At 36.2% G+C, this 24,709-nt stretch overlaps 1 long non-coding RNA gene across 1 annotated transcript in view; it reads left to right on the top strand.

Annotated features, from left to right (window-relative positions):
• The first annotated feature begins 985 nt into the window (after nt 1-985).
• The window catches only part of LOC122798287, a 1,121,722-nt gene continuing 1,097,998 nt past the window's right edge, over nt 986-24,709 (top strand). The window contains exon 1 of the long non-coding RNA XR_006364239.1: nt 986-1,055. This is a non-coding gene — a long non-coding RNA (uncharacterized LOC122798287). The remainder of the gene's footprint in view (nt 1,056-24,709) is intronic.

The following is a 24,709-nucleotide window of genomic DNA, read 5'->3' as shown; positions in this document are numbered from 1 at the left end:
TGTTTCATGTATATAAAAGTTTTTATATCTATTAAGTGGGTTGTTAGTAGCAGTTCTAGAAATAGGGCTAGTAAAAATGCTCAAGGAAATGTAGGCATAACGTATGTCACGGTTCTATTTTATTGTGCTGCATATTAATTTCCTTGTATCCCTCTAAGTAGTTATTTTTATTTTGTTTTATCTCTAAATGCCACAGATGTGAGATGCTATGCTGACAAACTCCCATCTAACTGATGTGTTTACTGAACTGTGCTTAGAAGAATATTTACTGTGGTATGATCTTTCCTCTGATAAGGACTATAAAGTGATTTTGTACTTTTGCAATACTTTTCTTTGATTCTTTTTACTAGACATCTCTTTCACAGCATCTAAGCTACACTGCAGTTTTAAATTTGAAAACTACCTTATTTAGTGTTTTGTATTTCAAGAGCTCATGACTAACAATATTTTCTATGCAAGTTAAATATATGCAACTGTGATAACTACAGACCAGAGTAGTCCTTAATTAAAAAATCTGCTTTTGTATTTATGTCTGTCGGGTGTGCGTGTGTGTGTGTGTGTGGGTGTGTGTGGGTGTGTGTGGGTGTGTGTGTGTGGGTGTGTGTGGGTGTGTGTGTGTGTTTGTGTATGTGCACATGTGTGCGTATGTGTGTGTGTGTGTGTGTGTGTGTGTGTGTGTGTGCGCGTGTGTGCGTGTGTCTGTGTCTGTGTGTGCCTTCTGTCTGTGTATGTGTCTGTGTGTTATAGGTGGAAATGTGTGTGTAATTTACATGAAGCTAAAGTGAATGTCAGAATTTAACTGTATTGCTTATTGAATAAAACACTCGTGTTTCATTGTTAAATGGTCATGCTAATGTAATGAAGTATGTCGGTTTATACAAAATTATTTTTTCATATAAATTCATATTTCTGTCTTTGATTTCCTTGTACAGACATATGATAATATAAAATATACTCACTGAAATTAAGGTTTTATTTTCTGTTTTAAGGTTCTTAACCATCTTCACAAAAACTTACGCAATATCTCAAAGAAATCAGAAGCATCTAAAAAGAAGGTAAGATTTTAATTGCCATCATTTTTTACGACTTCACAATAGTTTTGTAGTTTATTTAGTGGTCACTATGCTAAAAATGCAGCTTTACCTTCTGTTATGTTTTATAAACACCCAAATTTGTTTATTTGTTAATTATTAGCAGAGCATCCTTCCATACTTTAATTTTAACACTGGCAACACATCAGTAACCTTTATTTGTTTCTTTCTAAAACAAGTTATTGTTTAGTATCATCTGTCTGTCAGACTAATAAAACATCTATTTAAATGACAATAAAATGTACGCGACAAACATTTCTCAGTATGCATGACGTTGTTATTATCCATGCCTTCTGAGCACTTACTACAGATTCATTTTGGAGATATAATTTAAAAATGGTAATGTCTCAGTATTCAGCTTGCTGTATATAAAACCTGGTTAAATCCAGTTTAGCATGGATGTATCTTTGTTTGCCTAACTATTAAGTGTATTCCTGTCAGTGAGTAAACTCGTACCATGCAGCAGATCCCAAAATAGGTAATGTCGGTTTACAGTAGCTGTTCTCAAACTGGTATTTAACCATAATAACATCAGCAGTTAACTTCCTGATTATTGACAGATAAGGCTGTATGTCCTCTGGACAGCTCTTGTATAATTGCTGTTAACTACAACTGAACATCCAGCCTAAGCTCCTCCCCTGCATGTATTGCCAACTTTTTTATAAGATGTATGCAATCAAGAACATAATACAAACACACAACATTTAAAGATTATCAGCTCGACATTGTCCTCGTGTTTTTCACTGTTGAGACACATTGTAAACTTCCAGATTAAATATCTATACTTGTATAGATGTGATGGTATATCTGATGCATAAACGATACATTAATAGCAGACAATCTGCCACTTTATCTTGAAAATAGTTGGAATTGTCATTTCTTTGCAAGCCAAACAGCAGCATTACATCTAAAATGCAAAATTGGCAATTCTTCCAGTATTTTGACTTATTTAAATATTAATTTGTTGTCTGTAATGATAATAGATCACCCTAGTAAGGACAGTTACTGCATTCCCACTAAGGCATCATTATAAAAGTTAGTTAGAAGCACAGTTACTGTAATTCATACCAGACTATCAGTCTGTACATTATGAGACATATTGGCACTGTTGTACACAGTACAGTTACAGAACAATATCTGAATATGTGTGTAGTACTCTTTATAATATCGGATGTATTGATATTATATTTTAATTTACCCGTACAAAGGTACTTGAATCTATGAGTAACTCCTTATATTGTTACTGCACTTACAAACCTGGAGTGGGCTCTATAAATAGTACTCGGTATGCTAGCAAGCATACTGGTATTACTAGTTAGTACACTCTTGTTGAAATGTGCATGAAGCTATAAACAGTACTGAGTATACTATGAGACATATTAATATTATTACTTTGAAAGTCATATCTAAACTGATGAAGAGAATCTCAAATGATGCCATGAATACTGATGTCAACCTTAATTGCCATGTATAGCTATGTAAAAATATATATAAGTACACAAATGTCTTGAGCTTTCATTCTGCCTGCTTTTATACTGCTTTACCTTGTATATCCTATACCTGGGTGTGCCACCCAGTACGCAGATCCACAAACCAGTTCTGCCCACATACGTAACTGCTTATCTCTCTTTTGTACCTATCAACCTGCGATAATAAGAGCTAATACCACAGATGACTTACCTAGAATTGCTACAGTTGCTACAGAACTGTTACCACAAATTACCAAACTGGAATTGTTAAAGAACTAATGCCACAAATGACCAAACTGGAATTGCTATATAACTAATGCTACAAATTACGAAACTGGAATTGCTATCACTGTGAGTTGTACTTAAGCCCTTCAACCAGAGCATTATCAGATTATATATTAGTGTTACTTTGGTTTTAGAAAGAGCGTGTCTGCATGCTTAGTACATAAAAATGACAACTAGCTATACGTTTTAATACAGCTTATAAGATTTATGTAATTATGCAAACATGTAACCCCTTTGAAGCTGTAATATCAGGAGAGCTTCTTTTATATCACTCAGGGTAGTATAACTATAGCCATACTAAATCTACCTGAATTAGCCCCTCAGGTGAATCTTGAATTCAAAATCTTAGGTCTATCAACTCAAAAGGCTACAGATAAATGGGTATATATATATATATATATATATATATATATATATATATATATATATATATATATATATAGATATATATATATTTTGTAGGTCAGTTTTCATCAAAATTAGAAGAAAAAAATGTTCATTCTGGCTTTACATAGCCAAGATGGGCTACTTTCATTATAAACCTCTTATTTTTTTATTTACATTAGTATCTACAAATAGCTTGAAATACTAACAATAACGTCATGTACAACATTATGTAACTTACTTTTCTGCAATGTAGTTTTCAAACACTGTGTGCTATTCTTATCTGATTAAGCAGCCAACTTTTAATTAAACCTTTTTTTCCCCAAAGTCATATCCAATAACTTATTAAGTTTGTTTTATTTTCATATCATTGCTCATTAAAATTCAGTCTGTTCACTCATCCTGGCACTTGAAAATTAAATTGCTTGCCTGAGTGCCAGCATTATATACAATAAATAGATTGTTTTATGATTTTGTTACACATTTTTTCAGTCACAATCCATTGCAAATTACTTTTAAGTTCTGTATATATAGTATATTATAAAATATGACCATTAATAAATGTTTATATATTTTATTTATTGATATATTTTATAATTAGATAAGTGAGCTGATGTATAGTATCTTTTCATTCATAACCCAGCTGATAGACAAACATTGTAATTCATTTACAATGAAACAATACATGAGAATGTAACTGGTTCAGACATGATTACTGAATATTTAAACTTAGACAAGTCACACATGTTGCACATTTTGCAGCTGGAAGATTCCCCAATTATTAAATGAATTAAAAATCAGACCAACATTTGATGTGAAGTAGCATTTGACATGGCCAGGCAGTTGTATATCTATATTTCTTTACTTGAATACGTAAATTTGGATAAATCAACGCATTTGAGGTATAAATGCTGCAATTCATGACATATTGAAGTTGCAGGCTAGATACGCCCTATAAGCCTGTCTTTACTGTACTGAATAAAATACTAGCAGGATATAGAATACATTACTTTGTCATCTTTTTGAATACACTTGTAAACCAGCTCTACTGCTGGTTCACAAAGAAAATATGAAATATTATTTTAAATGTTAAATATCAAATTATACATCTGTTCTTGCATTTATACTACATTGTGTCAACATTGTATTTGGTGTTAGTCTTTTCATCTCATTTTGATAAAGAAACACTTTCTGGCTCTTTTTCTCTCATTTCTTTTCTTTAACCTGCAAGGGAAAAATCCTTTGTAGTCTTTATACCTTTTCCATTTTTTAGAAAAATAAACTCACTCTGAAAATATGTGGGTGCAAAGCAACCTGGCTGTAATTTAACTGAGCTGTTTTAAAATGGCATTCCTTTTAAGCATTTGAAAATTAATAACCAGTGCTTTAACAGTTACAACCTGTTGTAACGGAATGATTCTTTAAAGTTTTACATACCCCTTTGTCTACTAGATCAGTACTAAAACAAGTGATGCATTCCTTGTAGATTATCCTATAAAGAGAATAAACATGTTTTTTAATTTCTTATAAACTAAGATGATAAAATCTGAATTTTACTATGGTGAACAAAATATCTAATGCTTTATCTGTTATATTAATATCAATAAACTTAATTATTAGGCCATTAGTACAAATGGGTAAACTACTTGAATTATTTATTATTCTAGCAGTACATTTTCCCTTTGTTTATCTCTTTTTGTCTTTACTTGGCCAAAGTATCAGGAATTTAAACTTTTCTTCTAATTGTATCAGATCTTTGTAGGAAAAGTTATTTCTTTTTCAAGAAATCATTTTAATCATAGCTGCAAATGGGCTCAGAACAGCACTGAATACATACCCCTCTTCACTGATGGCTGCAGCTTTAACTTATTATTTCCCAATCTTACTAGAATATACTTATTTACAGTTAATGTTTGTTGTAACATAATTTAAAAAATGACTAGAAATCATGATATCTTTAATCTCCTTTGTTGGCGTTCAATTGTTTGGTCCTACTTAGAACTTCTTACAAAATCTTAGCATGTTGCATGGACAAATTCTAATTATTCCAAAATTAGATGAATTTTCTCTTGGTTAACTTTGTATAACAACAGTAGGTCACCCACCTACTCGAGATCAATTTCTTGTGGGATGACCGTGTACAGGTCTTTTACATCTATAGTAACCAGGATAAAATTAATCTAATTTTGGAATTATTAGAAATTGTTTTAAGAAACAACTATTTCTCCTTTAATGGCAGGTACTTTTTGCAGACCATAGGAGTGGCAATGGGTTCAGCATGTGGTGGGGCATTTGCGAACATGGTAATGGCATATTGGGAAAGAAATTATGTATTTCAGTCTCAGTACTATTCTAAGGTCAAACTGTATTACAGATATCAAGATGATATCAGTTTGATATGGAATGGGTCACTGGATGACTTGGAAGAGTTTTTGAGATATCTTAACACCACCACTACATTCCTGCAGTTCACTTTGGTGATTAACCTGGATCATATGAATTATCTTGATGTCCACTTATATAAAGACACACATAATGAAAAGTATGCTACTAGAATCCATAGGAAAGAGACCTACTTAAACTCATTCATGCATTACACTAGCTCCCACCCCAAGCATCAAAAGAGATCAGTAGTTAAAGGGCAATTAGTTTGAGCAGCCCGTATGATCTCTAGAGAAGAGGATTTTCTTATAGAATGCGACAACTTAAAAACTATGTTTTTGAGGAGGGAATACACGTCAGACTTGCTTAATGAGCTTATGCAGGAAGTGATATGTAAAAGAAGAGTAGGGCATTTTAAGCCCACAGTTGGGGAAAACACACTAGACAACAGCCCCACTGAAGTTGAAGAGGGGAGATCTCAGTTGAAAAAAAGTACTTTTTGTAGATCTATGCTGCTTACATTCAACTCCAACTCATACCACTTGATGTCCATTTTTTATAAGAACTTGGACATTTTAATGGATGACTTGAACATAAGGGCACACATAGGAGAAAGACCTATAGTTACATACAGAAGGGGCTCAAACTTAAAAGATCTTCTCGGGATAGGTTCTACCTACACTAGAACAGGACATGTAGGGATGTACAAATGTGAGTCTTATAACTGGAGCCACAAGGTGAAGTTGGGCAGCAAATTTACAGTGAATGGTATAGACCATTATGTAAAAGGTAAATATAACTGTCACTCCAAGGCAGTGGTCTACATGGCCACATGTGATCAATGCCTAGTATTTTATGTAGGCAAAACAGAAAGGAAATTTAACGTTTATGAACACAACTATGCCATAAGAAAGAATAATATTAACAATGCATTAGCGAGGCATATTCAAGACAACACTGGCCACAATTTCACATTTATGGCAATAGCCCATGTAGACATCAGTGACAAAATGCCTTGGGGACTTCAGTTAGGGTTAAAGGAGTTAAGGTGGCAGATAGATGGCCAGAGATAAATGACAGAAAGTCCATCTCTCCTGTACTGAAATTAAAAGCCCTGGAAAGGAACAAAATATCTTAAAACATTTCTTAAGCACAAGCACTTTTGTATGTATTTTACTTTGGGAAACATTTTAGCATTATGTGAATACTTAACATGAGATTTTTAAAATGACTTTGGTTTTAGTTTTATTCTATTTATAGCCATTCAGGACACAAGTATGACACTAATAATTTATATTTTAATTACAATTTTTGGTTGTATTTAAGATGTAACAGTTTCAACTGTAACACAGTCAACAAGGGGTTAATTAATGTTCTATCTCAGTGTTGCTTAGCTAGCTGCTTCTCTTTCCTTACCCAATCAGAGTGTTTTTTATATGTATATAAATGGTTGTCTTACATTTTAATGGTGTCTGATGAAGTTAACACTTGTTTAACGAAAGCGCTCAAGTTTGATTTGTTTTTCTTGTGGATTTTTATCATTAAATACACCTTTGGTTTATCATCACTTTAGTAATTTGTGCCTGTGAAACTCTGCCTGCCGGTATTTTTATTTATTTAGTTTGTTTTGCTGTTTCTGTTTTTTTGAGTTAGTACAATGAGTAGCAATGCTTGTTGAATGAGCCTTTTTCTGACTAGCACAAGTGTTAGCATATATGAAAAATGTCACAGAAGCTCGAGCACAGAATGTAAACAAAAGTTATTGCTTGTAACAAGTGTGCACTGACAGCTAATACAAAAGAAGGATAAGTTTATTGAAACAATTAAGATGAAGGGGAAGGTAAACATGGAAACTGTACATATATAATGGGATTAATCCAGAAATAAAAGGCAGGAGAATTTAAACATTGAAACTGCACTCACATGATATGAATAGTGAAGAAACAGGGTACGCTAAATGAGGAAAATGTAACTCAGATAATTAAAATGTGAGTTCAAAAACAGCATTTTTAAAATTAATAATTTTGTATTGACTTAATAAAAATGAATCTTGTAACTTTATTGACCCATGTACATATATACAAATGGACATGCTGACAAAGTATGTGAGAAGGACACAAAGCAACAGTGTAACAAAGGTGAGTAAACCTAATAAAATTATTAATAAAATGCTGAGGTCAGATAATAGCAAAGCAGTACATATATTAGGGCATATTTGCATATACTGCAGTTATTGTATATTATATGTTTATCCAGGAAATTATTTGTGTTTACTGGCAGCAATGCTGTATTCCCCACTTTATGTACAAACATGAATAAATGAACTCTACAGTGTTGTATCATGTACATTAGAAAGAGACATGTCTTTGCTATTTGTTGTTACTTGAAAGCATAGAAAGGGGGCATTTCACCTTTTAATTTGTATGAGTCAGACACGTGTTTTATATTAATGTAAATGCTAAACAGTAATATAATAACAACAGTCAAAATACATAAATGTACAGTTGCCACTACACCTGTTCATTACCACGCTCAGTGATATTTGTACTACTCACATGACTGTACTGAGAATGCCTTTCTAAAAATGTGTGGCAGGCGTATTGAAGTACTATACACTGGAATATAAACTGTGGGCGATGTCAAAGTCAAAATAAATTACATCAACATGATCGATGCTAGAACACACTTATAGGTAAAGAATAGTAAGCCTGTCTTTCCCATAACTGTATGAAGGAAACAATAGTGATAGTTTTAGGGGAGTGTACACACCTGTGACAATGTGCACATATTGGGAAGAACTGAAGTCACTTGTGCAATCATTACAGGTATGTTATTAGGTGATGAAAAATAGTGTTTGCTAAGCAGCTTGCATGTTGTGAATGTTAAAAAATGAATGAATATACATGCATGATGTATAAGTATGCAGCGAAATATAAAAGGCCTGAAACAACACAGATGTGTCAAATTAACCAGAATATAAACAGAATAATGATCTGATATACATAATACAGTTTATCTAACTATAGTCGATGTGATATACATACAAGCATAATTAGTCATGCTCATGTCGCATAGACGAACATGCACATAGCTCAAGGTATAAGTCAAGTGTAGTAGGTTTACTAACAAAAGGGTTGTGTTTCTGAATGTCATAAGGGATATCAAATGGCATAGGCCATTATTTTGTGGATATCACAAATGGAGAGCTTGCCCACATAAGACATGGGTAAAACAAAAGTACATGATATTATTATGCCAGTGACACATCAGTTAATGGACAAATGTAGCCAATGTCATGTTGCAATTATATGCGACTGTGATGCATTTTTTTGTTACTGTAATCACTGATATGATGTGTGTTGTACCTGGTTTAAGTGCTACACCTGACATGCTGACTTGATTAAGTGTATTAAAGTATAGATGTGAATGCAGTATATTGCAATGTATGTCTAGCCTTGCAGAGAGCCTTGATAAAAGCAATAATAATAACTTTATGAGACTACACTAACATACAACACACCCAGGTGAAACAACAATGTGTATTAGTAATTCACCTGTAGTAGATGTAATTGTACATACAGCAAATGTACTCCGTCCTGTGAGAAATGTTGAAATCCTCTGCCTGTAGGAAACTAACTCCTTGTGTGGATGTTGGCAAAGTCAACATTTTAGAGGCTAATTAAGTCTTGACAAATGAGAAATGACAACATATCTCATAACATTAATTTCTTAAAGGTCTCTTTGTTAAATGTCACACAACTACTATGCCATTATACTGGGCATGCTGACAAGGAATTACAGCAAACTTTACCAAAACAGCATGTAAACAACACAAACACACAAGAAGATCTCATTACACAGGTTCATTCACTCTTTCTTATGATCTTGCAGCACGTCATACAGTAAGAAATGTTAGAGAAGCTCTTATGTTCCTTAAGGGTCTACAGAGTGAACAAAAGTATTACAGTAGTGCATAAATGTTTGGAAATAACACATGTGAGCAATCACTGATGTAATCAGCATTTGCATCTTGCTAGACTTGAACACATGCCAGGACAGTTATCAGAGAATGGTGTATCAACCACTGAAGCCATGGAAATATGCACACTTGTATCATGAAGAACGCCCTTGAAGGGCTTGCATCAGTATCTTATTGTAATGGGTGGAGCTCCCCTAACATGGATTATAAGACCCAAAAAATAAGGCTCATTTACTGTGTCATATCTGGATTCCTTGCCTAAGTCATTACTTTCTGTCACAAGGGCTGACTGACAGATGTTAATGGATTCAAACCCTTGCCAATCATGCAGATTCTACAGAACTGTGTCTGCCACAGGTGACAGTAATGAAGGTTGTCTAAATAACACAAATTAAGGTGTGAAGTAAGAGCTTTTGAGTAAAATTTATCCAATATAATTTTTTTTATTGATGAAAAGGAGGTAGCTATGTTAATCTATACACAGCTGTGAGTAGTCCAGTATCAGTGTTGGTTGGTCAAGCCCCTTCAGATTCAAACCACAGCCTAGATGCATAGATATGCTATATAATGCTTTATTAACTACATGTTCCACACCACAATAATCACACAACACCTGTCTGACTGCCAAAAAATTCCCAATGTGTTAAAAGGTGTTTCTCCACCATGAAAGTGGATGGAAATAAGTTAATGTCCTTCGCTGGAACTGAACAGCTGCTTAAGTACATAAGCTAATGAAATGTGTATTAGCTACATGGGCTGTAGGAGAAGATTTAAGACAACTGTGACAGACAACCTATTTGAAGTCATGATGGCATATTGATGGTTGCAAAAAAATTGAGATAAAAGTGATGGGTGACACCTCTCCCAGTGTAATTGTGTACATGCCAACTGTGGGGGATGTCATTTCTGCATAGCACTATACTATCAGGCATTGATACTGTTCAGTCTTGTTGGAGTTTAAACACCTATGTATGTGACCACATAAGTTATAAGATATTGTGTATATTTAATGCACTACAAAAGAAGACTTATTCAAACTGTGAGATACTGTATTATGTCATCTTATTGCTGCAAGGTATATGTTTCTAATTTGGTTAAAAGAGCCATGTGATCTGTCTCCTTGTCAGAAAATATCATATGATGCTAGGTATATCCAAACACGTGTCTCATAATGCATTCATCACTGCAATGTTAGAAGCAAAATCATGTTGTGCAATGGTGCAGTGGTTCATAGTTTCATAGGTTCATAGGCATGTACTAGGCTAATGGCACTGGAGCCTTTACAAGCCTAGCCCATAGGATTACTCTGGCATCATGCCACCTGACCTTAGTTCCCAGTGCCTCTGTCGAGTGGAGCCACTGGAGTGATCCCCGGGGTGAATTTTCTATTTCCCATCTACTCATCAGATTCCTCTTGAAGAGGGACAGTGAGGTGCTCTGCTTGACATGTATGGGAAGTCTATTCCATAGCATGGGCAGTCTTTGGGTTATGAACCTGTCCCTCCAGCATGTTCTGTTGATTGTGGTAATGAGGTTGAGGTCTCTGGAACACGTGGTGTGGACGGGTTAGGATTTCTTTAGATGTAGCATTTTTAACAGAGCTGGGTCAGACATGGCTTTGTAAGTCAAGCAGAGATTGCGTCTAAGTAGGTGATATGAGACACAGAATATTTGGAGTTTTTTGAGTTTGTCCATATAGGACAAGTGTTTAAGACCTAGGATCCTCTTTGTGAGGTACTTTTGTGACATCTTCAATTGTTGCAGATGTCTAGGGAGGTACATGCCAAATGGGACATTGTACTCAATGATTAGCCTAATGAGGGAAGAGTAGAGGGAGACAATGACCTGGATGCAAACCCTTAGTAATGAGATGTGCCACATAGAAGGACTTTCTGACCACAGTGACAATATGGTGGTCAAAAGAGAGGTTGCTGTCAACCTGTCTTCCCAGATCTCTTATAACACCTTCTGTGTTCAGCGGACTACCATTGATGTGGTAATTCAAGGAACCGGGTTTTTCCCAAGGGGGATGACGACACATTTTTTGGCAGTGAGCTTAAGGCCATGGTTCTGACACCAGTCATTGGTCTCAGTGAGGTCTTTCTGTAGAATATCAACATCACTTGGGGAGTTAATAATAGCTCACAACTTGCAATAATCTGTGAACTGTGTCAGCCAGGGTGTTGGCCTGGACTTTAGAGAAGTAGGTACCAAACAGGAGAGAACCCAGGACAGAATCCTGTGGGAGTCCACTTGTGACTGGTCAGCAGTCTGACTTGGAGTTAGCTACTTTCACACTGTGGGTTCTATCTGTGAGTAAGTTTGCAACCCACCTAGTGATATAGGGATTGATGCCTAGCTTAGTGAGTTTTTCTATGATTCATGAGTGGGGAATGGTATCAAGGGCCTTGGCCAGATCAAGGTAGGCTGTATGAACCACCTTGCCTTCATCCACAGCTCTGTTAACTGACTCGAAGAAGTTGGCCAAGTTGAGCAGGCATGATCTCCCCCTCACAAAACCAAACTGTGTAAGATCCAGAGTTTGGAGATTCCCTATATTCTTGTTTGTTAGGTCCATGATGATGCATTCCATAGCTTTGCATATCAGACTCATCAGGCTAATGGGGCAATAGTTCCCAGGGTCTGTAGTCACTCCTCCTTTGTGCAGAGGGATGACTGTAGCAGTATGCCATTTGGTAGGGACAAAGCCTGAGATGAGGCTGTGACTGAAAAAACATACAGGTGAGGTGCTAGTTCACGCTGTAGTTCATGTAGAACACAGCCAGGGATATTGTCAGGTCCCATAGAAGCTGTATTCCTGGCCTTGGACAATGCTGTTTTAACATGTGCAGCAGTAATACTGGGTGCCTGGCAATCTACTTGTACAAAATTCTCAGTACGCTGCATGGATTGGCCCAGTCAAGCAAAATCAGTAGAAATGAAAACACTATATGAGTATTTCTACTGAATATGCACAGTATTAGTTTTACTCTTCTGTGGACAGATAAGATCAAATACAATGACTATGATTTCAACAGTGGGTCCCTTATTGTATAAAATACATTTTTATTGCTTGTCCTTTAAAGGCAAAAAGAGTGCATTTTCTTCAACAACTATTATATCTTTGCACTGTATTGACTAACTATACAGTACTGTATTTGGTCTGCACAATCAGATAGTTCATTTAAAATTCATAAGAACCCATTTTGCCATTTTCTTGTTATTTACAGCCCTGGACTTACCGTATCTGCATCACTTTGTCAAACTATTTATCAAGTACCTTTTTTCCCAGGGAAAAAAAATAGTCAGCCAACCTAGCGGCCATCACAAAAAACACAAAATTTCAAACCCACCCAGGTGGGGCGCTGCGACTCCCACACCCCCCTAACTAAATATACCAACTCGGAGTTTGTATTACAGTGGGGAAAAGGGCAAACTCCCGATGATGGCCTAGTTTTTCGCCCTCAGAAAAAAAAATGCTAAAACAAGCATCCGATGGATTAAGTTTCCGTAAATAAAGTTCAAAGAAATATTTAATAAATAGTTAATTCGACAAAGTGACAGGGACCCAACTTACCATGTCAATTAATATCACCCATGGTGTCAGTAAAATTAAGAAAGTACATTTCACAATATGTGTAAACCCCTCCTATACACATTATAAGTCACAGGTATTTGTGTAATTACATAGCTGAAATAGTTCCATTATGAATATTACCATTAGTATGCACTTGTATATCAATTGCTGTCATATTTGTATTAAGATGGCAATAATAGACAATGCAGTCATCAAGATATATGGCTTTGGATGTTCACTTTAAAAATATATTATTTTTAACCCCACAAAGTATGACATCCAATATGTTTTTCTATGAAAATAAATAAAATGTGTGAAATTTTGTAGTTCTGTTAACTCATTGATGCCTGTGTGGTGTGGAATGTTTACCTCTTACAGGCTGCACATATCCTTGCATTCCAGGGCATTTGCTGAAAAATCAATAAAAAGCATGAAATAATTCAGGCTTTTCTGCTCTGGCACATCCTAGATTAACAGTGTTGATGTCACTTTATTACTAAATCCTTGCTCTTTCTAATTCTACCTAGTATAAGCTGGTAACTCACTCAGTTAAAAAGTCAGACCCAAGAAAGGTCTCAATATCATAAAGAGCTGCTATGGGTGTTAACTGGATGCATACAAAAAGGCACTATAGGCTTAAATGAGTTAATTGTCTGTGTGTGTGTGTGTGTGTGTGTGTGTGTGTGTGTGTGTGTGTGTGTGTGTGTGTGTGTGTGTGTGTGTGTGTGTGTAGAGAGAGAGTGGTAGCTGTTGAACAGGCTTTCTCCTTTCAGTCTTTGATTGTTTAAAACTCACTTTGCTGTATTGTACTATAAACAAAAATATACCATATTTAGTGTCTTTTCAGTGCCAGAAAATACATCTGCTCTTTTTGTTCAGGGACTTTCTCAGTAAACAAAATAGAAATGGATAAATAAACCACTTCTAGTGATTTCCATGTGATCCGTGATGCCATGTAGTTTTCTTCAATGCCAGTCCAAGATTTACAAAACTCACTCCTAGAAAAGAAAACAAAAGCAGTGCAAGAAAAAAATGCCTGATTTGACTGACAGTTTATGTGCTGATGGCTGTAGTCCAAATCACAACCTCAGACAAACTACAGTAAACTCTCAGTTAACCGGAACTCAAGCAGCTGGCATGCTCAAACAACCGGCAAAAAAAAAAATCGAAGAAATACAGTGCACTTTTCATGTGTTGCACGTTCTGTTTTCTCCCCGCAGAAACGTACCTTACATTTTTAGAGTTTTAGAGTTTTAAAAGGGAAGGTAGAAATAAATTCCCTTTCTCGCCAACCTGAGAGCAAGTCAAACCAAATAGTATAGGGTACAGTATTAGTCAGGTCTGTTTTTAATAGTGACTCTCAAGCAACCAGAAACTACGGTTATCCAGCATACTATTCAGCATACAGTTATCCAGCATCTACCAATCCCTATGGGTGCCGGTTACCTGAGAGTCTACTGTATTGTCATTTTTGTGCACTGTCCATGACTGACATTTGTGTTATATTGCAAGTCACTAAATAATATGGCAAACATTTGAGTTTCAAAATTCATATCCATCAGCTAGATGCCATTTTTCTTGTGGGGAAAAGTTCTGCTTGGCTAGCTCTTGTGCTTTATACTCCAACTTTACATGTTCTCAGTTAGGTCTCTGCCTATGCCAACACTGAAATTCTTAGCACTGGCACAAGCACAAACCAAACTGGTAACATACAAAGTACCTGTTTAAGGAGGTAGCTAAGTGGGCCTTATTAAATGTGGAAACTTTTTGTTGGTTAAAGGTGGTAGGTGGCTACTAACCAGACCTTTTTAAGAACAAGAGGCTCTTCCTCAAAAGAAGGTGTGCATTTTAGGCACAGAATTACTTGGTAACAGAGAGCACTGCAGGGTAGAAGCAGTTCTAATTGTTGCTTTTTAGGAGAGAAGTTTCCCCTACAGAGATCAACAAGGTGATTTTGTTCAAGAGAAATATCTCTGCAATCGAGTTTCAACAGTAGAAAGAACAATTGAAGACAGAGGAAGGAAAGTGTCTAGGAATTATTCCTGTATACATGACAAGTGAACTACTCAAATATATGTACGAATATATATATATATATATATATATATATATATATATATATATATATATATATATATATATGCTCATAAAAAGCTTGGTCTCCTTTATTGCAATAAAGATTTTCTTACTAAACAAACTAAAGCCACAATAGCCAAAACACATCTGTTGTCTACCCTCCTCTCCACAAAACCGACCTACACAAGCTAGAAACCTGTTATAACAAGATTGCTATATTTGCTACTGAAACCCCATGTAAGACCCATCACTGTGTTGCTCTCAGGCAACTGGGATGGCTTGAGCTACCACATCTATTGAAACTTAACCAATTGTCATTTGTACATAAAATATACTACCAACCAACAAAAACTCCAGCTCTACAAAATTTAATTATACCTTATTCCACTGCAAGAACCTTAAGATCCAGCACCCAAAACCGCCTAGAAGTCATCAAACATAACAATGATGCAGGAAAATCTCTCTTTAGCTATTCCACAGCTAAAGCTTGAAACTGCTTACCTTACCACCTAACCTCCATGTGCTCCACTACCCAATTCAAAAAGCTTCTCAAAGTATACTATATAGATTCCTGGTTATGTTGCTGTGACTCCAAAGGATAAACATTGTTCAGTTACTCATCCCCCATCTAAACCTAATCTCAATCTAATTTCCATAGAGAAAATAGTCCACCAAATATGTTTACTATAACTGCACCATCTACCTGGATATATAATAAAAATGCTATACTTGTCAAATAACATTCAAAGCTTCTATGTGAAGAATTATACTGGCACCACCTACATATGAAACTACTAAGGTTCCTGATTGTGTTCTGAAATGTGAAAATATCTGCAAATATTCCTCGTATTTTTGCTGTATGTCATCTTTTGCCAACTATTATTAACAGATATCTATGCTATATAACCTGGTGATTCATACTTTTTAGACCTGTGAAACTCTTAACTGTGTAATATGTGAACCGTACTTGTTTGACCTGTGTAGGACTATTTAAACTGTATCTGGAGTTTTTCTCCCCGGGCCTCCGCCAAAAAAGGACCCGTGTCCATGTAAAATTAAAAAAAAATATATATATATATATATATATATATATATATATATATATATATTTATTTTTTTTTTTTAATTCTCTTTATTGTCAGTAAATGACAACAGACTAAACATACAAGAACTAACTACAAACAAAACTATATACACTTATACAATGCCCAAAATAAACACAAAGGGTGAAACAGTAATCAAATATTCAGTTCAATATATGCCCAAATAACATTCTCCAATATTCTTTAATATAAGGTAGCTGGTTTATATTGTGGAACAAGTATATATGAGCCTTAAGGTGTTTAATAGCAAGAGTCTTGAACCCCTCCCAGGATAGTAAGTGCCTATTTTTCCAATTAAGTGAGATATAATACTTTACTAACATAAACATGGAAATCAGAATTATGTGTTGTGCCTTTGATACACCTGGGGGAGGAATGTGTAAGAGAGTAAATTTCCATGAAAGGGTTGATTTTTCGTAGCCAATTTTTTCCAGTTAGACTCTTAGGGCACACCATACTTTATATGAGCATTTGCAGCTCCAAAATATATGTAAAAGATCATCTGTTTGATTTTGACAGACTTGACAATGAGGGGAAGAGTTAGGGTATATTTTGTTAATTATGTCAGAGGTAAGGTATGCATTGTCCATTACCATGAGCTGGGTATATTTAAGTTTTTTTAGTGGTACGAGGCTAGAGCTAATCTTTATGGCATTTGAGATCTGATTGTGAGTGATAGAGGGATCCTGCTTTAGCCAGTAGTTAGAGAAAATGGGCTCATTATGTGTTTTGGAGGGCATGATAACTTTGTAGGTATTTGAAATCATCTTCTTTTTAAGGAGAAGTAGTTTCCACAGTACCTTGCAAGTTGAGATATCTTTATCTGTTACCATGGGGTGATCTAGGAACATATGAACTAACTCCCTGATTTGCCTTAATATGATTGTATATTTTTTTGGTAAGTTCATGTTAACTCTTATATCAGAGACGAACTGTTGCTTGAAAGGGAAGAGGTCAGAAATGCTTGTATTCTTGAGAAGGGGGAATTGGTCTAAGTTTAACATACGACCATTCATCTTTAAATTAGGGTTGAGATGTAGTGGTTGTAGAGTGTTAAAGGCAGGGGTCAGGTTTAGAGCTTGAAAAAGATTTTGTAGTGTCTTTATATTAGATTTAATGCCATTATGCAACTTAATTTTACCCAAGTTTTCTTTATTCAAGAAAGGGAGAGCAGAAGGATTGAGGTTTAGAGATTTGACATAGTTATTATAGAGTATAACCCAGGCTGGACACCATGTGGTGTAATCCTTATTGTAGGAAGCTATGTTAATGATCCTACTACCATTGATAATTTCATAGTATAGTTTAAAATCCGGCATCCCAAGACCTCCTTGCTCCTTAGGGAATGAAAGTTTAATGTAACTAATCCTAACAGATTTAGGGGACCATATACATTTCAAAATTAATGAGAGAATATTTTTAAAGAATTTGTTGTGCAGGGTAATATTTGTTGCATTGAAAATATATAAAAATCTAGGAAGTATGTTCATTTTTATGACTACTGTTCTAGCTATGAATGGAACTTTACATTTGGCCCATCTGTTTAAGTCATTTTGTAAACACAACCATAATTTAGAAATATTACCCTGATATTGAGATGTATGTTCCTGGAAAAAAGATATTCCTAGATAGTGAAAGTGTTGTTTAATATTTATACCTTTGGGAGAGAATATGTTTGGGAATGGGGAGATATATATATATATATATATATATATATATATATATATATATATATATATTTTTTTTTTTTAACAAGTCAGTTTGGTTTGTTTATGACTTGAATATTCATACTCAGTACTTCTTGCACTGGATCACTGGATCCTAAAACCTTTCTTAGCAGAGAGTAGTATTATGAGCTCATTCCTGTCCCCCTGAACACACGCGCGCACACACACACACACACACACACACACACACACACACACACACACACACACACACACACACACACACACCACACACACTTTAACATTTTTATTGGTATTTGGGATAGGTGGGACTTGTACATATGTATGATCCCCAACATTTTTATTGGTATTTGGGACAGGTGGGTTTTATACATATGCATGGTCCCCAACATTTTTACTGGTATGTGGGACAGGTGGGACTTGTACATATGTATGATCCCCAGTGTTTTTATTGGTATGTGGTATAGGTGAAACTTATACAACCCTCTTCCAGGAACTGAATAATACTACTAGTACTTTCGTGTTGAGCTGGTATCGCGGTGGTGGTGCTGCGGTAGCGTTGTCGCCTCACAGTAAGATGCTGTCCAGTTCGATTCTCAGCTAGAGCGTCTTCTGCGTGGAGACATGCATGAATGAGTGTACCTTCGTTGAAGGTTGTGCATCAGGGCTGGTAACTCAGCATGTAAAAATCAACTACCAATCATTAGCAGACCGGAGTTCCGCTGTGGTGACCCCTAACTGGAAAAAGCCGAAAGACACAAACAAAAACTTTCGTGATGAGCTGACCATCCCAGTTTGCATGGAATGGGTAGTATCCATTTAGCAGTATAAGCTCTCTCACCACAAAAGATCAAATGATTATTAGTGGTGGTTGCTGAACTATAAAAGTGCTTCATAAAAGTTTGGGTCTTTTTGATGCAGTTTATATGTGTAAGGTGCCTCAGAATTGCTATATAATAATATACAATCTGGCTATAGAAACGGAATTTGCTTCTGGATAACCTTTTCAAAGTGGCTGTCTTTTTTTCAAATTTCAGGACAGTAGTTTCTACATAAGTTAGGTGAGTTAGCAATTTGTCACATTTCATCTGCAAACTGTGAGTAGACTTTCTGGCCTACTACAGTTACAATGGATGTGCATAGGCTGTCGCATCCACACCATATCAACAACCGTGTAATTGAGTTTTACTGCAGACTGTCAAGTCCATTATGTCATGTGTAGTATTGAATTGGGTTTCTAGTTTACTCTTTGTGCTGTAGTATTGTATTAGGTTTCTAGTTTACTCTTTGTGAAGGGTACTTCGTAGTTGGTGGTATTCAATGGTTGTTTTTTTTTGTGCACAGTGTATGAATATACTCAGGTTACTTATACATGACTTGTGATTGGCATATGCACAGGGTAGCAAAAAATGATTTTCATACCATGTAACGCGTTTTCAGTAATAAACTTTTAGTGGTGTTACTAAAAAGTCATATTGATTGTACAAATGGATGTAGAGTAGCAATTAATGGATAATAATCCGTAACACTCGACAATCTGCATCTTCCTTGCAGGATTGACAGTGTTGCATAGCAATTTCTCTTAAATACCAAAAATTTCTCCTCAATGTTGGCAGTATTTTTCTACAATTTTTCAGAGGCCCTGTTAATAACCAACGGCTTATCTTGTAGATCTCTTAATTGGAGTTAAAACTTCTACCTACACCATTTACCATTTATCAGTATTTTATACAAGTCACATTTAGGTTGGGCAGGGCTTATAAACTTGTACTTAGTTCCTCATGCATTAATAAATTAGTACGAATAACATATATAGCTTTTTTCAATGAAACCAAAGACGTTTGTTTCTGTGAAACATCATGATCCACTGGCCATCTGATAATATGTACACAGCCTCCAGTTTTTATCAGTCTGAGTTTTAAAATTGAATGCAAGTTTAAAAAGCTTTAATTTATACTAGTGCACTTATTAACTTATTTTTTAATTGGTCTAACTGTCTGGTACACACTGCAAAGAAAAGTTATACTTACGTATCTATAAACATTTTCAAAGTTTGCTTGCTTAAGTTTGTCAACAAGAAAATCTGTTATTGAAATACACAAGTGTAATTACAGCTCTGATGACCAGCAGAGTTTCATCTCTCTTGCTTCTAAAATTCCATGTTCTCTAGCGGTCACTAGTAGTTAAGTTTGTATTCAGATAGCATTAGTAGCAGTTTCTCTATGCATTTTTGCTAGCCTTGTACCTTGCTTATAATAAGCTCTTTCTGCTTTGGTCTAAACTGTGCCTTCATTCAAGGGCATACTGACCCAGCTGTATCTTCCCGCTCACCTTTTCTTCATGAAACAGTCAGATTACAGAACAATAGGCAGTATTTTGTCAGCTCATCACAGGAATGTTTTATTAAACCTTGTATTAAAACCTCAACATGATCCTTTTATTGCCAGGCAAAATCTTAAATCTGCTTCTTACAGTCTAGTGTATGATAAAAATAAGACATTTTCATTGTACTTAGGATGTCACAAACACTAGAAAAAAACATTTCATTTTAATTACTAGAATCATTATATTGTATTGTGTACTGTCCTTAGAGCAGCTCAATGTGTCCTCACAAAAGATAGTCACCTATCTATCTAGCCAGCAGAGGGCAAAGTTTTGTTCAAATGACAGCCACTATACTTTTCGTTTGCCCTGCTCTCAGTAATTACCTTATTCATGACCACTCTTACAATGCAGATTGTGTATTCAGATCCTCCTCTTGCCTGCAGTAGCTAGATGTACTCCCTTCAAAACCTGTAAATAACTCCCCTGGCTGAGTATTTCAAGATTCAGAGCCATGCTAGATAAGGTCTGTGATTGTGCATCTTTAACTTATACAAAAATAAGTAGGAGTTTCATTTTAAAAATGAAGGAAAATATGTGGTCTTATTTTCTCCTAACCCTAACATGCATATTAACTTAAAAAAAGCCGTCTACCAAGATGGCTCAGATACTCACCACACACACACACACCCACACACACAATAGCGCATGCAGTAAATTTGTCCTCTAACCTAAGCATGACTTTTACCCTAAACTTTCACAATCTCACACATACAAACACATACACACACACACACACACACACACACACACACACACACACACACACACACACACACACACACACACACACACACACACACACAAGCGCTCGCGTGCGCATATACACACATAATCTTTACTTTTGCCTAACCCTACTTTAACACTAATCCACACAAACGCACACAGACACACCTAGAAAACATCCTGTGTACCTGTTTCACCAAAGCAAATGTATGACAATAAGCCAGATGTTTGAACAACTCTGCACTTCCAGCTGTTGACCAAAGCAATAGTCAGCCAAAGAACAATTACTTAAATGTCAGTTTCATTTAAATACTAATTATTTAATCCAAACTGCTTAAATCCCATTTCACTGAAATGTCTGCTTATTAGGTGTGGGCATTAACCAAATCACCTTCTGAAAAAGACAAATGATATATTAATCTAAATTCCCCAGGTGACTTCTTAGGTACCAGACCCAGAAGGGATATTTGATAATCAGATGTAGCTAAGTCAAATAGACCAAAGGTCCTACCCACATCCATGATCCAACTCCCTATCTAACTATTTCTGAACAACCTCTTTCTTCCGTATAAGATACAAAGAACCACCCACCTTGAATTTCACCAAAGAGCCTGTTTGAAACCTCTTTACCAGTTCCTCAGCCACCTCCCTGTCTCGGTACCCTGTAACAAGAATTTCAATGGACTCACATTAATAGGAGAATAGGCTGGCCCCTTGGCTGGCACTCCATTGAAATGGAATCCCTCCCTTATTGCCTCATTCCTCTTCCCTGACCTCCAAACTTTGCCACAGCACATAGACATCAGTTCTCACTACACTTATCCCATTGTTCTTCAACCACTGGAGTTTTGGCTGCAGAAAGCTGATCTGCAAAATGGGTACACATGGAAATCTAAATGTGGGCCAAAATGCTTACCAGAATTGAAAGACCAGTAAGTTTTTTATATTACTCCCACTCTTCACCTATTCTTTAACCATATTACCTGGTCTATCTAGCATGGTACCTATCCATGTCTTGAGATGTCTGTGCTCCCACACCACTTGCTAGCTACTGAATTAACCTTGCAGAAATGCTGATTGTACCACATCCAGACATTACCTTTTCTAAGCTTCTGCACCTCCCTGAGAGTCAAGATCTACAGTGGTAAGTTTAGTACTTGTTGGGGCTCACTTTCAAGAATAATGGCCATAAAATTCACAAATCCCCATACCCAATAGTCCCATGTTTTCAGCCTGCACCTCCCTATCCCTATCTTCCCCGAAGCAGCCAGAACTCCATTGAAGTCCTTGACCCCCACAGACTCTGCCTCTGCCACTTGCTACATGCCTTCTGCAGCAATAAGCTCAAGAATTTCAACAAACACCCCCTGCTTAATTTTATCCTTTCTGCCTGTAATGAAGACTGCATTACTCCCTAAACTAGTACTTTACAGGCTCACCTGTATGTCTCCCACCAAACTGCCTTCTGCCACCTGGCTCCCTATACCAATCCCTTAATTTCTCCTCTCTTTGGCACTTCCAGTCACTTGGATCCCTGTCCATTCATGCTCTCAGCCTCCAGTAAACTCTGCAATCTGTACCTATCCCCTGAATTCAAATTGTGCATTAATATCAATAAATCATCATTAGACATCATATTCCTTAGTTCTCCTTGCTTTGCCGAAAATTGATTATGAATACTTGCTGTTTGTGCTTCAGATGTCAGTGGCATCTTTGACATAAGCCTTTTCTTAGTGCCCGTCATGGCCAGTTGTTCACCTGGATCTATCTCTGCTGCCACACTTCCTGTTTTTCTGGTCCACTTGAAAGTACTGTCAGAGGCCCTGTAACTCATTGCTCTTTCTGCCTGTACCTCTTCCTTCTATATCTCCTTATTTCATCCTGGACAGCATGTAGCAGCACTTGTCCCTGTGCCGGCACTCTCTGAATCAGATCATCTGCTTGAGACACCAATTCTTGACAGTCCTTGTCATGTCTTTCAATTGTACCATCCCGACATTAAAAAAAAAAGTACAAACCTCAAATGTTGCCTGCAATTCATCACTCTTGCCTAATATTGCCTACCCCCCTCCCATATTCACATGTATACATTTATTTACTTATTTATTTATTTTTAGAGGCTATGAGCAGACCTGCAGTTCATCAGTAAATATTAGGCCAGCAGTCTGCAGACTATTACCAGCCCTAGGGTCAAATCACCTGTGCACTTTGCAATTGTGAGGAAAAGACTTGCTATTTTACTAAACTTCTCGAAAAGCATCCCTAAAAATGTTACACAACCAGTTTTCAGAATATTACATACCTAGTGACTAACCTGATAATGACCAAAGTGAGACTCAATAACAAACTTTGTGTTTACTATACAGTGCACCCACACATTATGAAAGCTAGACCAAAATATAAGACAAATTCTGAACCTTCTATGAGGCTGGACATTTCTGCAGTAGCTCAGAGAAAGAGACTCATACTTAACTAATCGATCAGCAGTAGAAATAGCTTTACCCCACTTTCCCACCTACCATTGGGAGTACAGCATTCAAACTGCATGCAGCAGCTATATAAAATCAAACCCTGTACCTCATATCTCGGTGGTAAAGACCTTAACCATTATCAGTTAATATCTAGCAATGTCAAATGCACCAAGAAGCACTACTGTGTCCCCTGCTCATGAACTTACATACCTATTTTGCATTGCTAGTGAAATGAATCTGTGCAAACAAAACAGCCTGAAACTAACTCCCTAAGTCTGTTATTATTAAAAGGTTCCTACCTGGGAACTAGGTGACCTGAATCTACTCACCAATCATTCTAGGTGATATTTATATCATTTACAGATTCATGTCTTAAAAAGGAACTCATAGTCTAAGGGCTAAGCCTAAAGTCAAACCCAACAAACCTTCTATATACCTCCATTATTTCCCTCCCTCAGAATAACAACTCCCACCATACTTGAACTAAATACGTCTAATACCAAAAAAAAAAAAAAAAAAGTTTTATACAACTTACCTCCAAGCTATGACCATAAATAAATAAATAAATAAATAAGCAATAAAGCCCCAGTACTAACTTTACAGTCTTGCTTCCACAACACCAAATGCAGGGCCAAGGAGACTTTCCTTTTCTTGACCAAGCCTTATATATCTCCCCAGTCATTCTTCACCTAACTTGTGACTGAACCCCTTAATCCCCCTCCAACACCTGTCACAACCCTTCCTGACATAAAGATTTAGCCCAGCAACAAATTAGTCTACATGGGCAAACTGCCTTTCTGGTCAAAATAAGTATGTATTTTACTGATGAAACTTTCAGATATATTGAAAGTTTCCGCATTAGTGATAGAAATGTGTGTGTGTGTGTGTGTGTGTGTGTGTGTGTGTGTGTGTGTGTGTGTGTGTGTGTGTGTGTGTGTGTGTGTGCGTGTGTGTGTGTGAGTATAATTACTGGCAGGTTATGGTGATTACTAAGGACTAATGGCTTTAGTGTTGCGCATATGTAAAATGCTTAGTGAGTCTGAGTGTGGTGTTTAGTGGTGCTATTAGTGAAAGGGTTTTTCGTAAGGTAATACAT

This window comes from Protopterus annectens, chromosome 3.part1 (assembly GCF_019279795.1).
Source record: "Protopterus annectens isolate FY-2018-M chromosome 3.part1, PAN1.0, whole genome shotgun sequence".
Classification (NCBI taxonomy): Eukaryota; Metazoa; Chordata; order Ceratodontiformes; family Protopteridae; genus Protopterus; species Protopterus annectens.
The sequence above is the reverse complement of the archived record's forward strand: the minus strand, read 5'-3'. Positions and strand labels throughout refer to the sequence as shown.